We start from the raw sequence: 16,914 nt of genomic DNA on the forward strand, positions 1-16,914 counted from the left end.
TGAAAGGAACACCATTCCTACAGTAAAGCACGGAGGTGGATCGCTGATGTTTTAGGGATGTGTGAGCTACAAAGGTACAGGAAACTTGGTAAAAGTTGAAGGAAAGATGAATGCAGCATGTTATCAGCAAATACTGGAGGCAAATTTGCACTCATCAGCCCGGAAGCTGCGCATGGGACGTACTTGGACGTTCCAGCATGACAACGATCCAAAACACAAGGCCAAGTCAACCTGTCATTGGCTACAGAAGAACAAAGTGAAGGTTCTAAAGTGGCCATCTCAGTCTCCTGACCTCAATATCATTGAGCCACTCTGTGGAGATCTCAAGTGCGCAGTTCATTCTAGACAGCCCAGGAATTTACAGGAACTGGAGGCTTTTTGCCAAGAAGAATGGGCAGCTTTACCATCTGAGAAAATAAAGAACCTCGTCCACAACTACCACAAAAGACTTTAAGCTGTCATTGATGTTAGAGGGGGCAATACACGGTATTAAGAACAGGGGTATGTGAACTTTTTAGCACAACTGTATATTATATATATATATAACTGATCAGGAAGGATTGTTTGCGTCATATAAAATACCATAAATTAAGTTTTTGATTCTGAAAATTAAAAAGATCAAAGAAAAGCTTCAATAGTTGAACTCGTTTGTTTACCCAAAACCCAGAAAGAAGACAGGAAAAAATCATCAAGGTTTTGATTGGTGGTCAGAACTTCCAACATAAAGCCTATTAGGATGGGTTATTGTGTTGTATTCACAGTGTTAAACATTTTGGAAAACTTTTTGTTCACAAAGTCCGGCCAGTTTTTCTTTAACAGTTTAAACATAAACATTTTCACCAACAAAGTCTAAAATAATGGCTTAAAAATAATGTGTTTCCAATGTGTAAATCTTTATTAGACACAGATTGTTCCTTTCTGATGAAATAATTTATTTACACATAAAAGCTTCCAGGCATCTCTCCCAGACTGCCATAAAGTAGAGAAATGTATTTCCTCGTTGTCCTTCGGCACCAGCATGAATAGTGTGGCGCCCTGCTGCGCATTGGTGCCACAGATCCTAGAGGGGTGCATGGATGGATTTCTCCACAAGAGGCCTCCACAGCATACACACACCTCCACCTTCCACCTCAGACCACCAGAGGGAGAGCCCGTTAGGGATATAAATAGGGAAGGTGGAGCTAGGCAGTTGAGTTCCTGCAGTAGAGAAGCCTGAGAGAGGTCAGTCTGCAGTGGAGCTCAGTCTAGAGAACACAGCTAATAGTTCAGCAGTGGAACACGAGGCTCCTGCAAGCTAGACTCAGGGAGCTCAGTTAGAGCCCAAGGTGTGCCGACGCCATAAGAGCGGTGAAGCGCGGCAAGATGCCACTAGTGTGTATAGCCTAGTGAGGGCCTCGAGCGAGGCCGAAGGCTAGAGGAGTGAGTAGCATTGTGGGCAGAAGAGCTGTACAAGCTCACCCCAGAAAACATATACCGGACACTGGGTCCGCATCTACAGGGCCGTATATCCCCCTGTATAGACAACCGGAGACCCTTGGAAGACTTCAGGTCCCAGGATCACCCAAGAGCTGATACGTACAAGAGACAGGAGTCATGGAGGCCCCGCAAGCTGGGAGCGTGTACTCCAAGAGAAGGCCCTACCACAAAGTCAGCTGGTGCAGGACGGAGACAAAGTTAGGCCTAGCTCCAGGTAGGTCAGAAACTTACTACACAAAGGCAAGAAACAGGAGGCCCTATACCCGCTCACTGGGGAGAATCCTGATATGCACCCTTCACCCTACAGTGCTCCGGAATGTGCCTGAACTTCCATCAGTAAAAGGTACTGAAGTGAACTGTGTGTTTGCCTATCCTTCTTCAGACCCGGCTGGGTTCCCCCTGTCCTGCATCCCTGCATCCACGCTGCCCTGAGGCCTAGCTCCACCTGTGGGGAGCTATACCACCCAAGCAGCCTTAAAACCGGCCTCGGTGGGCTGCCGCAGCGCTGGTGATCCTCACCAGACACCACAGGTGGCATCACGAACTTTCACATAATTATCCACCCTTTAAAAGAGAGGCCCAGGGTACGGGCCCGGGAGCCGACTACCGCGACATCCCCCAAAACTAACAACAAGGCCCGGGCGCCGAGTCCTCCCCGTCCCCTGGGCACGTCAATAGCAGAGATTCTCCTTTCTTGAAATGATAGGACAGGTGATAATCAAATGAATTGTCAGTCTATGTAGCCGACTACTGAGCGGCCTCACTGTGTTTTTTATCTCTCCTTCTTGAGGGCAAGGTGATCTGTTGGGAAGTATATTTTCTAACTTACATTTAGATTTACTTCTCTGCTGCCTCGGTCTGTGGGGGTCAATGCAGACAGGGGCTTTCATTTCCTATTATTATACATTAACCTTTATTCAAGGGGTTTTGTTTACTACCAAAAATTGGAGTTATAAAATTTGATTTATTGTTATGGACCCAGATCCCAAATGGGATTTTTTCCCTCTCCTAAATCAACTCTGTAAAATTCTCTCTGAGCTACATCGGTTTGCGGACATTAAACATCTATATCTCGAGGTCTGCTTCCTGATAGCCATCTCCGGTGCGAATCCTCCGGTGATCATCCTGAGGAAGGAAACCACTGTTTTCCAAAACACATAGGATGAAGTATGGTCCTCTCATCGACTCTTACCGGCATTGACAGCGTGACGTCATGAAGGCTTTTCCTGTATTCAGCGTCTATCAGCTGATCTCCGGAGGATTCCCACTGAGCATGTGCCACCACCCGGGGCACCACTTTATTGCTCCTGCTCCCACAACACATGGGCTTGTACTGCCTGAAAATTTGACTCGCTATCACGAGGTGTAATGTTCCAGTGCCCTCCAATCTCTCTCTGCATACAGGACAGCGAAAGTTTTGCAGCCAAGAAAATAAATAGATGATAGGCAGCACTCCAGCAAGCGTTTCCAGTTGAAAACCTTTATTGCTTCAAACACACATTAAAACCTGGAGCCAGGGAAGCGGAGTACCTTCTGGGCGATGGCCGTTTCATGAAGTTTGCTTTTGGACCGTTAAAGCACCAGGCAGGTGCGAAACAGCCGTCGTCCAGAAGGTACTCCACTTCCCCGGCTCCAGGTTTTAACATGTGTTTGAAGTAATAAAAGTTTTTCAACTGGAAACGCTTGCTGGAGTGCCGCCTTTCATCTATCTACTAAGTGATACAAGACTCCTTTCTTCTGTGCTGAGCACTCGTTGATTGCGATGTCTGGCCATCTGTGGACTGACACTCATGGAACTCTATGAAGGTAGGTGATTTGAATAGTGTCGGTTTTCTGTTTTTTTACTCACCTGCTCTTAAGAAAAAAAATAATTGACCTGAGAACAGTGTCACGCAAGGTGAGGGAAAGACTAAGTGCAACTTGAAGGGAAGCGGGAAAGGAAGCCCAAACACTAGGGAAAGGGGGAATGGAGACCCCCAGGCAGCTCTAACATCACCCTACCTACCCTATCATCCTTATATAGGTTCCACACCTATCGCCGAGCAGGAACCTAAGCCCTGAATGTCCCTAGAGCTTGGCCCTACATAGGGAGGGGACAGGGTGAGCACTAGTCAGGCCCCACTACAAACTAAAGACAACAAGGTAGACAAACAAAGGAGATACACTTAGCTTGAGCAGACACCAGAGAGATAACACCAACTGTCCTCCAAGAGCACCAGAGAAGAAACTAGCTGACTGCTAGTGCTCCAAGCCTGCACAGAGGTACATAGAACTATCATTGGCGACTCTCTGGAGAAACTGAGACTATTTAACTACCCAGCAAGGGTGTGTCAATCAGGAGCAGAAGGTGGAGGTCGCTGCTGGGTCCTAAAGGAAGAAGGATGAAACTATACTACAGAGATGAGGGAATAAAGAAGGCATCTGCAATGTCAAGCGCAGTGACCTTCTACAGCTGGCGCCAGAGTGACTGTCTGTCACACCTGACACACCCATGATAAACAGCCTGCAGTCACTTATTAAAGAGATCTTAAACTGGTGATTTTTTTAAAATGCTAATTTATCACAGTATATGTAGTTTATCATAATCCAAAAACAGTGTTTTTATGGGTCAAGACCACCAAACAAGGCACATGCAGCCCACCTTGTCATGCTTGCAAAAATAAAGCAAAGTTAGAAGCATCTTTACCAGCTGAGAAAACTATCAAAGCAATTATATTTTGACTCCAATTCAGAAAAATTCATTAGCTGGTTTTACAAATCCATGAAGCACAGACCGTGCTCGGATCAGAAGACCCAACCTTAGCTAACTAGTTCATAAACATAAATGAAGCAGTGTGCACAGGACAGGAGACCTGATGGTCAGTCTGGGTTTTCCAATCCAAGCACAGTTCATTTTTCATGAATTTGAGAAACCGGCCTTAGACCGAGATTTTTCCTTTACGAAAAGTCTAGTTACATATTTCCATTGAGACCCTGATATCTGTCCTAGGTGTCATTAAATGTGGAAAAGTGCAGTATCATGATAATATGCCCTTTTTTGCCAAAGTAAACACATTTTATGAGTCATTTCCCCAAGTAAGTTGGTGCCTTTATATTCTAAGCTTGCACTAGGCACCTGGGTACATTGTGGTAGAAAGTTTTAGAATTTCTATAACTTTTGACAAATAATTAATAATGTGTAGTAGGTCAGAGATATAAAGATCTTTATGTTTCTACTTCTTACCTGCCAGGAAAGCTTCGGGTCACAGACTCAGAAATGCTGTCGTGATGATCTTGAAGAGCAAATAACAGTCGCTGGGCCAGGTAGGTGTCAGTTGCCAACAAAAGGAGGGGAAAAGTGTAATAAGTGATTTATTCAATACTGTAATGAGTTGTATCTTGACATAAAGCTGCTAGATATGAAGAGGTCTATTTATCGGTGTCCTCGTTTACCTCTTTGTGAATTTCGTTAACTCCTATCTACCACTATACCGATACCTTGTTACACTCTCATACGCTGACACTGGGCGTCTCGCTCCACTCATCTCAGGATATCTCAAGACATAAGAAAAGGTAAGTAAGGACACGTCTGTGTAATCTATATAACGACAGTTAATTCAAACAATGACTTTCGACTTTTCATCATGTTACATCACCCAGATGAGGGCACTTAGTGTTCAGAGATTTGGAATATTTATGCTATATGTGACGCGCCCCCTGGGCCGTGGGGTACCCGGTGCGGGCCGGTAGATGCTGGGGGTTGTAGTCACAGTGGCGGTGACCCGGTCCGTGACCCAGGACGGTCAATCCAAGGGGAATTGTATATGGGTTTTATTAAAGAGTCCGACTATGCCACCTGTGGAGTGTGGCTAAAGGGGGCCGCCGCTGCGGAACAGTCCTCTGAAGCTGGTGGTATTGCAGCAAGGGTATTATTACTCCCCACAGGAAGAGTTAGCTTAAGGGCAGTGTGTGGATGTTGGTGGTTGTGCTGGGCGTTGTAGTGCAGTGAGGGATGGCGCAGCAAGGAACACAGAGACAAGATAGTGCAGTCCCAGGGTCTTTACTCACAGTTGTTTCAGTCCAGATTACAGGGATCCATGTAACTGCCCACGTCGTTCTGTGCTTACTGAGTGAGGGGCTCAGTCCACCCCCAGATAGCTCCGGAGTACTTAGCAGGACTCCCTTCTGTGTCCTTTCTCTGGCCTCTTCTCTGCACCTCACACCTAGTGACTCCAATCCAGTACCCGCGGGCCTTGGCGGGCGACGTATGTTCCGTCCCCTGGGTCCTATATGGCTACCTTCTCGGTGAGGCTGGTGTGGAATTGTGGCTACAGGACATAAAATTCTGCAGCCTCCGGTTTCTAGTTAAGACATACAGTCTTTTGCTAGTTGAGGGACCCAGTTCCCTTCTGATGGCCTGACCCCTCCACCTCCCGGTAGATTCGGGCGTACGGGTGGCCTCCAACACTGCCTGTACCCCTGGGATCCCTTCTGTTCCTGGAGCCTTCCTGCTCCCTCTCCTCTCTCCCCTCCTTCTCCTCAGACTTGGGCCTCACTGTCCAGGCCCGCCTCTGGAGCAGCACTCATACAGAGCCTCTGCTCCTGTCACTTTCCTCCTCTGACTGGTCTGACTGGCTTGTCTTTCTAAGATGGTTCCCTCTTTTATACAGCTTCCTTTCAAGTGCTCCCCTGATCTACGTACTATACCCACACCCACTACATGGTTCCCCTTTACTGTGGTCCCCCCCCACTCCAGCCAGGGATCAGGGACTGTGCTCTCCCGTAGGAGCAATCTCACCCTGCCCTCTGAAATGTGGTGTAGTGAATGCAGATGTTAGGGTCCTGAGCTGTACTCCTTCCTTACCTGAGAGTGAGATACCACACCTCTGGGTGAGATGCAGTACCTCTGTGGCGACTGAACCCTCAGGGGCGCCACCCCCCCCCCCCCCGGGTAAAACACAGCACGTCCGCGGGCTGGAACAGAGTAAAACAATTTTAAAGACATGCAACATTTTAGAATGCATTCACATAGAAGATCACAAACACTACATTTCTTCCCTTTATGGGAGGCTCCTTTTCTTTAACGTTTCAAGTTACAATATAAAACATTTTTCATATTAAGCATTTGTCATATCAAAACATTATAAGATTTCTCTTTCCAATAAAACTCTCTTCATATATAATCAACATCATAAAACTCTTTTCACTTGTATAAACACATCTTTTGCATATAAAACATTTTTCTTTATAAACCTTCTTCATATCAAACATTTTTCTTGTCAACACATTTTCATATCAAACTTTTGTCAACCGGTCACAATGAGATCTGCAACCAGGTGTCCATTTTTCTGTAAGGTGCAAACTAGCAAAATCGAACCTGAGGGACCCGTCCGCAAACCCTCAACATAGGCCCTGGGCGTGGCTGCAGGGCGTAGGTGATCCGGCGTTGGACCACGTCTTCGGCCACGTCAAACGGGATTTTGTTCTGAGGTCATTGTTGTAGACTTTATAAAACCAATAAGGGGCACTTTAAGAAGTGCAATTATTTACAAAGGAAAGTTTTTCGGGAGATCACCGTCCTCTTCCCTATTGTCTTTATACCCACACGGGTAACTGGTTAAGCATACACAAAACCGGTCAAACTTGCAAAGTTTTCTGCACCCTTACGGGTAACTATTTACAGTTTCATGGACTCATATTCAATTCAATATTGGGGTTCCCGCCGGGGGAACTCCTCATTTTTACCGACTGACCCAGCCGGGTGTTCAGCCTGGTACTGCGGGGGCATGTCCTTTCTTTCTTTTGCCACCTTGTGGACTTGGAGGGCATACCACCCGCGTTCTCCCTTATGACGGTTGAAGGTGACATGGTCACCGGGATAGAGGTCCCGGCCGGGATGCCCCTGCTGGAGGTGGGGTTCCACGTCCTGCCGGTTGACGAAGACATCTCTATCGGTCTGTGGCTCCCGGATGAAGCCCCACCCGGAGTCCAAGTCAAATTTTACTATGATCCCCTCCAGACGGGGACTGGGTTTAGTAGACATTGCTTGGCGGGCCCGTGTCTTGGCCGCCATGTTTCTGGCCTCCATGCACTCCCATTGCACCTGCCGGTCATACCGCTCCTTGTCTAGCTGCAGGAGCTCCCTCCTGCAGTACTCTTCCCGCCGGAGGGCCTGAGCCTGAGTCTCCTGATGGAACCCGATGAGGTTCCCCTCCCGGTTGTCCCATCGGAACTCCTCTCCCCTTGTGCAGGTAATCGGGGGCACAGGTGTGGGAGCAAGGGGAGGTCTCTGCTGACCTTCATTCCTGGCGGACCAGTCGAATGAGGAGGTCTCGTATTCCCACCCGGGTGCGGAGACAGGCGGCTCTGACAACGGGCCCAGGAGCAGGTCTTCCGAGCAGGCGCCCGGGTAGTGCGAGGATTCCGTCAGGGGATCGAGGAGTGGATTGGCGGAGCTGGCCAGGTGGGATGGAGATGCCGCCAGGGGATCGCAGAGCTGGTCTGTGGAGTAGGCGCTCGGTGCCATGGTGGATTCTGGGCCTGGGGGTAAGTCTGGAGCGTGCGCGCCCGGGTATGGAGGCGCCACCAAGGGACCCAGGAGCAGGTCAGCGCGGACTGCGCCCAGGACAGGGAAGGTCCTCCTACCTGCTCCAGCAGCTGCTCCCGGGCTGCTCTCTGCCTCCTGGTCCTGGTCTGGCTCCGCCGGGGCTGGGGCGCTGTCGGTGGATTCCGGTGCGGTGGATTCCGGTGCTGGCTGACGTCTTGCACTTATCTTCTCCAGCACTTCCCTCTTCCAGCTGGCGACGGCGGTTCTCTCAGCTTCTCCTACCCGCCGGCTGAGCTCACGCATCTTTGCCTGGAGGAACTCCACATCCTCCAGGGTCAGCTAGTAGATCACCTCCGTCAGTGTAAGAGGTGTCTCACTTAGTTGCAGGCTGCGGGCCGCTGTCTCAGGCTCACCTCCCTCCATCTTGCCTGCCGGGTGTGTTCTTTCTGGTCTGCTCCAGACCACACCCCATTTCCCAGTTTTCTTTTCTCCTCTCCCCTTTCTGGGGCGGTCCCATTGCTGCTGGCTGTCTGCCACACTTGGGGGTGTCTCCCCCACCTTGATGGACACATCTATGTGTATGGCCACAGCGGCAGGGGGCTGGTTGCGGTTTGGTGCCATTCTGGGACCCGGCCCATGATGGGAGGTTCTGTATTGTTGTCTTTGATCACGCACATAATGGCACCCGTTCTTCTGGGGCGTTAGCCACATTCAGTCTTTAAACAAAGTCTCTAGGCGCACAATACCCGGTGATAACAGGTGGGTTACATATCCTGCCGACTACGCCACAGTTGTCGCGCCCCCTGGGCCGTGGGGTACCCGGTGCCAGGCCGGTAGATGCTGGGGGTTGTAGTCACAGTGGCGGTGACCCGGTCCGTGACCCAGGTCGGTCAATCCAAGGGGAATGGTATATGGGTTTTATTAAAGAGTCCGACTACGCCACCTGTGGAGTGAGGCTAAAGGGGGCCGCCGCTGCGGAACAGTCCTCTGAAGCTGGTGGTATTGCAGCAAGGGTATTATTACTCCCCATAGGAAGAGTTAGCTTCAGGGCAGTGTGTGGATGTTGGTGGTTGTGCTGGGCGTTGTAGTGCAGTGAGGGATTGCGCAGCAAGGAACACAGAGACAAGATAGTGCAGTCCCAGGGTCTTTACTCACAGTTGTTGCAGTCCAGATTACAGAGCTCAATGTAACTGCCCACGTCGTTCTGTGCTTACTCAGTGAGGGGCTCAGTTCACCCCCAGATAGCTCCGGAGTACTTATCAGGACCCACTTCTGTGTCCTTTCTCTGGCCTCTTCTCTGCACCTCACACCTAGTGACTCCAATCCAGTACCCGCGGGCCTTGGCGGGCGACGTATGTTCCGTCCCCTGGGTCCTATATGGCTACCTTCTCGGTGAGACTGGCGTGGACTTGTGGCTACAGGACATAAAATTCTGCAGCCTCCGGTTTCTAGTTAAGACGTACAGTCTTTTGCTAGTTGAGGGACCCGGTTCCCTTCTGATGGCCTGATCCCTCCACCTCCCGGTAGATTCGGGCGTACGGGTGGCCTCCAACATTGCCTGTACCCCTGGGATCCCTTCTGTTCCTGGAGCCTTCCTGCTCCCTCTCCTCTCTCCCCTCCTTCTCCTCAGACTTGGGCCTCACTGTCCAGGCCCGCCTCTGGAGCAGCACTCATACAGAGCCTCTGCTCCTGTCACTTTCCTCCTCTGACTGGTCTGACTGGCTTGTCTTTCTAAGATGGTTCCCTCTTTTATACAGCTTCCTTTCAAGTGCTCCCCTGATCTATGTCATACACCCACACCCACTAAATGGTTCCCCTTTACTGTGGTTCCCCCCCACTCCAGCCAGGGATCAGGGACTGTATTCTCCTGTAGGAGCAATCTCGCCCTGCCCTCTGAAATGTGGTTTAGTGAATGCAGATGTTAGGGTCCTGAGCCATACTCCTTCCTTACCTGAGAGTGAGATACCACACCTCTGGGTGAGATGCAGTACCTCTGTGGCGACCAAAACCTCAGAGGCGCCACATATGTACTATATGGGAAAAAAAAGGGAGCCAGTATGTATTTTATGAGCATAGTAGATGAGTATTAATATGACCATTAAAAGTAAAGCCTCTTACCTGCATGGGTTCTGCAGGTAGGGCACATATATCTTGTAAACAACTGCAGATGGGAGTAGCCGACCCGGTTGCGGTGGAAAAGTCTTCCAGGGAGAGTTTCATCAGGGTATAATCAGGAGGAAAGAATCCAGCTCCCAAAGGCAAAAAATGGATCATTCAACAGAATTGATAAAAATGTATTAAAAACACAATGCCTTTCGGAATACCCAGCCTTCCTCAGGTGTCTCTTCCTCTAACACCTGAAGAAGGCTGGGTACAGCTGAAACGCATTGTGTTTTTAATAAATTATTATCAATTCAGGTGAATGATCCATTTTTTGCCTTTTGGGTGGGCTGGTAACATGGATTCTTTCCTCCTAATATTTATGCTGAATATTTTTGTTGCTATATATAAACACAGCCTTAGGTCATGCAGTCACAAAAATGGGGAATCAGTAGGTTAGTCTACAAGTTATATGAACCCAATGCACTATGACACTTACCATATGTCACTTTTCCTACCCTGCTTTCTTTATTACTGTTGTGACATTTGCTCCTTGTCTTGGCTCAGGGTTGTATTTTGGGATCTGGCATCTGGCATACAGTTCCTGGTTCAGCTTTTGTCTTGGTTCTGCAATGTTTCTGTAACACCACTGCCTGCGTCCCTGCATAACTTCCCTTCTCCCACCATGCAGAGATACCGACTTACTAAGCACCCCGGACCGTACAGTGTGTTTCTTGTCCTTTGCTTGCTGTGTGCAGTGTGCTCCTTGTCCCTGTTTGCTGTGCATGTCTCCTGGCTGCATGCTTAGGTTGGCCTCGCGTGCACATCCTGATTCTTAAAGATACAGTGCATGCATTCCTAACATGTCCCCAGTCTATTGCAGGAAGTCACTTGGTACTCAAGGCACCTCCACCTGTTGGAGGTGCCTGAGCAACATGCTCTTCCAGTGTGTTTGTGCAACTACTGAGTTGCCAGGTCCTGTCCTGTTTCTGATCTTGTTTCCTGCCACCCTGGGGGCTGAATACCTGAACCCTGAATCTGTACCTATATCTGATCCTTGCCTATTAGTGCCACACTGGGGGTTGAATATCCAGGCCTGAACCTGCAGCTGTGTCTGTTCTTGTCCGAATTAGGACCTATCCCTGAAACTGTTTGTATCTTAGTCTGGATATTTTCCTATATTACCTGTGTCTGAACCAATACCTATCTTTGAAACCTGCAGTGTCTGAACCTGTACCTACAGTGGGTACGGAAAGTATTAAGACCCCTTTAAATTTTCACTCTTTGTTTCATTGCAGCCATTTGGTAGATTCTAAAAAGTTAATTTTTTTCTCATTAATGTACACTCTGCATCCCATCTTGACTGAAAAAAACAGAAATGTAGATTTTTTTGCAAATTTATTAAAAAAGAAAAACTGAAATATCACATGGTCATAAGTATTCAGACCCTTTGCTCAGACAATCATATTTAAGTCACATGCTGTCCATTTCCTTGGAAACTTCATTGTTAGTACCTTATGTGAATCTGACTCTGTCTGACTTGTGTATACATGTTCTTAAGTTCGTCCTGTGAAACCTGACCCTGTCTGTAATAATGTGAAACTGCTCCTCTTTGTCCAGTGGGAACCTGTGGTTCTCTGCCTTGTAAGGGGGATGGACGCCACCACCCCTTTAAGAAGGACTTTTCCCTGTTATTATTCCCACGTGCAGCAGTAGTTGTCCCCATGTGAGTGTAATGTCTAATGTAATGTTGATGCTTTTATGTGTTCTCCCTATTTATGCGTTCTCCCTTCAGCAAAGCATTTGACAAAGTATCTCACACCATCCTTATTGAAAAAATTACCAAGTATGGAATGGACAAGGCAACTGTTAGGTGGATTCATAACTGGCTTAGTGATCGGACTCAAAGAGTGGTCGTAAATGGCTTCACATCCAGTTGGATGAATGTCTCAAGTGAGGTACCACAGGGCTCTGTCCTGGGACCTGTATTGTTCAACATCTTTATCAATGATTTAGATGAAGGAATTGAGGGTAAACTGATTAAATTTGTTGATGACACAAAGCTAGGAGGGATAGCGGATACTAGAGAAGAGAGAGAGAGGATTCAAAAAGACCTAAATAAACTGGAGCAGTGGCCAGTAACTAACAGCATGGTATTTAACAGGGAAAAATGCAAAGTACTACATCTGGGCAATAAAAATGAAAAAAGCATATACAGAATTGGAGGGATAGAGCTAAGCCACAGTACATGTGAAAAAGACTTAGGTATACTAATAGATCATAGATTGAACATGAGTCAACAGTGTGATGCAGCAGCAAAAACGGCAAATACAATTCTGGGATGTATTAACAGAAGCATACAGTCTAGATCACGTGAAGTCATTATCGGACTTTACTCCTCTTTGGTCAGACCTCATCTGGAATACTGCGTCGAGTTTTGGGCGCCACATTTTAAAAAAGACATCGACAAACTGGAGCAAGTTCAGAGAAGAGTGACCAGAATGGTGACCGGTCTGCAAACCATGTCCTACGAGGAACGGTTACAGGATTTGGGAATGTTTAGCTTGCAAAAAAGAAGACTGAGAGGAGACTTAATAGCTGTCTACAAATATCTGAAGGGATGTCACACTGTAGAGGGATCATCCTTATTCTCATTTGCACAAGGAAAGACTAGAAGCAATGGGATGAAACTGAATGGGAGGAGACACAGATTAGATATTAGAAAAAACTTTTTGACAGTGAGGGTGATCAATGAGTGGAACAGGCTGCCACGAGAGGTGGTGAGTTCCCCTTCAATGGACGTCTTCAAACAGAGGCTGGACAGACATCTGTCTGAGAGGATTTAGTGAATCCTGCATTGAGCAGGGGGTTGGACCAGATGACCCCGGAGGTCCCCTCCAACTCTACCATTCTATGATTCTATGATTCTATTGTACAGTGCAGTAGTTGCCTAGTTATAGCAGCATGGCAGAGCTGGCCAGGGGGAGGAGCGTAGCAGGGAGGAGCAGAGGCAGTGAGCTTAGAGACAGGAGACAGGAAGTCAAGGGGCAGTGTCCGGGCGGCCATGCCCAGGACAAGGTGTCAGAAAAGAGCTCCAGAGAAAGGGAGCTTGTGTGAAGATGGGGGTGTCCCCGCAAAGAAGGAGTCAAGGCAGTGGGGGCTGTAAGCCCACGAGAGAGGACCTGCTCGTGACAGGTCGGGACCGAGGATAGGTCAAAGCAGTGGGGCCGTAAGCCCATGAGTAAGGACCAGTGATGGTGTAAATGCACTCAGAGAAGAGGCCAGTACACGAGACATCAAGGGTCCATGTGAGTACCAGAGAGTCCGGCAGCCAGAGACCTGAGCCAGGGTTAGAAGGTGCGCGGATCCGAGGACAGAGACTAGGCACTAAGCAGAGTCCGGCAGCCATAGACCCAGGCCAGGGTTAGAAGGTGCGCGGGAAGAGAGAGAGAATGCCGACAACCCTCAGCAGGAGCTGAAGACCGAACAGAGGCTGTGGAAAAGGGATGTACATATATATATATCTATATCCGAGTAGCACAGCGAGAGAGAACAGGGACTGTGGAAAAGGGATAGGAGCCTTATCCGAGTAGCACAGCTTCCCTAGGACAAGCGGCAACCAGGACAGAGAGTGTGCTGAAGGTGAAAGTCTGCCTGCTTGAGTCGGAAGGTAGAGAAACGGCTTATTTTCCCTGCATAAGACCTGGGCCTGAGAATATCTGCTGCACCTGCCTGTACACTGCAATCTGTCAGTAAAGTTGGTTTTATTTAAAAGCAATGACTCTATCCGTTTATTCATGTACGAGGTGCCGGGGTAATCACTGAAGGTTGCTCAGTAGACTCGCCCACAACTACCACCCCGTGCCACCTCGTTACAGCCTGGCCGCACCTGTGGTTCCCTACCCTTCCACATCTGCAGTCCAGTACCCTCTTGCCAGAGACCCAGTTTTTCCTAAAGTGGTGCCTGCCACCCTGGGGGCTTAATACCCAGACCCGAACCTTCCTGAAGCCGTTCCTGTCTGTCCAGTCTGAACTGGGTCCTACCCATCACTGTTTTCCAGTCATACCTGCCAGTGACCCAGTTCTTCGTGGACCTGATCCTGCCCATCCAGTCTGAGCTGGGTCCTACACCTGCCAGTCTGGAAACCTCCTTGAGGTTCAGCTGCCATGTGTCCGAGTTCTACCCTGGAGTAGCACCTGGTTTCCGCCCCCCCCAGGCTCTCCTTGGATAGCGGCACCGTCAGTTACTGTGGGAGTGGCAGTTCTAATGCTGGATGAGTTTGTCTAGAAACAATAGTGGACAGAGAGGAAAGTTTGCTGGCAGCAGGTGAAGATAGAGAAATCCTTATTCAAACAGATAAACTAATACATATTCAACCCCCACCGAAATCATGATTAAAAAATGTTGGTGCAATTGTCATCCAAGGTCTATGCAGGTGTAGATGCTAGAAGTCCAAAGTGTTCTACAATGGCATAATTGCATTAGAAAGGACCAAAAAAGTTTTTTTGGAGTTAAAAGGGAACTTGTTGCATGTGTCTTGAGGGGCAGGGACCTGTACTGTCGCCATCTTGTACAGCCGGTGGGTTGGAAGCAGATATTGGACAGTTGGGGTAGGTTCCGGAAGCGGTTTTGAAATGCTTAGGAAGCCTTTTGATCATACAGTGCTTAGTTTGAAGTGGTTTCTTTCCGGATCCGCTCCTTATAAGTAATATGCATTTTCCTCTTTTCCCACCATGTGTTTTTCCAAACCTCTTCAGAAAACAAAAGTAAAAAAAAAAACACCTTATATGAACAGTAAAATGGATTTCCCATAAAAAAAAATATATTTAGGAAGGGTTTTTCATGAGGTTTTGAAGCAGATTTTGAGAAAGGTTTGGAAGAGTTTTGGCTCCAAAAAAACTCCTCAAAAAACTCAGAGCATAACCTTTTGGTATGTGCACACAGCTTCATTTAGATGCCAGAGCAGCCGCTGAGTTTTCCTGTATCAGGAAACCGCTGACGTTCATTTTCTAAGGCAGCTTTACCTTCTTTTTTGCAGCGGCTCCTCCAGCGGCACCTTTCTCTCTATACTGTTAAGTATTAAGAGTGGTCTGCTCCCTAGTGCGAGCCACCTGAAGAATGAGAAGTTCACTTTTTGAATTGTTCAAAGTTAAAAAAAAGTGACATTAGAAGGAACATGGGCACAGCAGTGCCATTTTGACATGATTGCGCACTATATTCTTTTTATGGGGCGCTTTTTCATGTTATGTGCACATAGCCTTACAGTGGAGTTCAGAAAGGTTGTAGAATTTAGACGAAAGTTCAATGGTTAATCTTTAACCTTTACAACTTTCTAGCAAATGTAAGAAAGCAGAAAAAACCTTTGAGATGTGGAGCACAGTTGACCACATTATAGATGGAAATCTATAGGTAGATGTGACGCGCCCCCTGGGACATATTCCTTTTGGAGGGGAATACCCGGCACCGGATCAGATGGGGGGTTGTAGTCTCCGAGCGGCTGTGACCCGGCCCCGTGCCCAGGGCGTCAAGCTCAGTGTTATGTGGCAGTCCTACAGATGTTATTAAGAGTTCTTTTGTGTCGACTACGCCACCCGTTGTGATGCGGTCACTGTGGCCGCCGCTGCAGCAGGGTCCGCTGAGGCTGATGGTGCAGGTGCAGCTTGAGATGGTATAACCCCCAACGGGTGGGGTATAGCCTCAGGGGGAACAGGTGCAGAGGATGGGGGTTGTGGTGGTGCAGTGCAGACGGCAGTGAAGACAGAGTCGGGTTGTGCAGTTAAGGGTGTTTACTTACTGCAGATGTTGTACTGGTCACTCCAGCTCCGAGTGACCACCCGAGCCGTGCTGCGTCCACCAGGTCCTGGATCCAGCCAACCCCCAAACAAGTCCGGAGCGTGGCCCTGAGCTCTCCTTCTGTCCCGTTCTCTGGCCGTCCCCACTATTGATCCACCCAGGTCCAGCTCCCTCGGGCCTTCTGTTGGGACACCCTTGGCCTTGGGTTCCCTGACCCTTCATGTGGTGTGCCTTCGGGGTGGATGTGGTGGGTGACCGTGGCAAACGCTGCCCACGGTCTCCGGTCTCTGGCTGGGGAATGTTTTTACCCCCACCAGCTTGGGTTCCGGTACCCTGATGCCGACTCTTCACCCGGGGTTTTAATTTGGGATCTTAGAGTCCTGTTCTTCTGTGCCTCTGGGTCTTTCTCTCTCTCCTCTCTCACTCTGGGTCTTTCCTTCTCCTCTGCTCCTGACTTGTTCTCTGCATCTGACCCTGTTCTTAGTTGGTGCCCACCTTATATACACCCTCTATGTGTGAGCTCAGGTGACCAGCACCCAATGAGCTCCTAACTTTACCCAGGCTGCTCCCCCTATCTGCCCCTACACTACTTGGGATGTACCACCCCCCTCCCACTCCAGCCAGGAACAGACTCGGTCGTACCTGCACATTTCTAAGTGGGAGTACCGTCGGTCTGCTCCTCGGAAATGGGATGTGTGTAGTGCATGCAGCCTACCGAGCTCAGTTCCACACTCCTTCCTTACCCGGGAGTGGAATATCACACCTCTGGGTTGAGGTGCAATACCCCTGTAGCAGCCGAATCCTCAGGGTGCTACAGATGTCAAGATTTCCTTCTCATAAGTTTGTGTCTGTGCCCGTCACCAACCTTTTCTGTTGCAATGCCTAGTGGTGGATATATCGCAACGTGTCCAGTGCTTTTCGCTACTATCAGTCCTACATACTCCTTGGAAACTAATATAAATCATAAACAAAATCGAGAAATGTGTAGGAAACTGGAGAATATCAAGTAAAAATTTAA

General features: G+C 48.5%; 1 protein-coding gene and 1 long non-coding RNA gene across 3 annotated transcripts in view; one reads left to right on the top strand and one right to left on the bottom strand.

Moving 5' to 3' along the window:
* LOC141172612 (uncharacterized) overlaps positions 1–5,244 on the bottom strand; it is a 51,691-nt gene extending 46,447 nt beyond the window's left edge. The window contains exon 1 of the long non-coding RNA XR_012252497.1: positions 4,700–5,244. This is a non-coding gene — a long non-coding RNA (uncharacterized lncRNA). The remainder of the gene's footprint in view (positions 1–4,699) is intronic.
* LOC141172611 (nicotinamide N-methyltransferase-like) overlaps positions 3,052–16,914 on the top strand; it is an 81,815-nt gene continuing 67,952 nt past the window's right edge. Inside the window, exons 1-2 of one of the 2 annotated variants that reach the window (XM_073657014.1) lie at positions 3,052–3,282; positions 4,707–4,779. The gene's annotated coding sequence lies outside the window, so the exon portion shown is untranslated. Of the gene's footprint in view, positions 3,283–4,706; positions 4,780–4,828; positions 5,029–16,914 lie in introns of those variants that run through there. The other variant, XM_073657013.1, reaches the window with a different exon arrangement.

The sequence above is a fragment of the Phyllobates terribilis genome, unplaced genomic scaffold (assembly GCF_046119375.1).
Source record: "Phyllobates terribilis strain yellow unplaced genomic scaffold, ASM4611937v1 Scaffold_12__6_contigs__length_324123572, whole genome shotgun sequence".
Lineage (NCBI taxonomy): Eukaryota > Metazoa > Chordata > Amphibia > Anura > Dendrobatidae > Phyllobates > Phyllobates terribilis.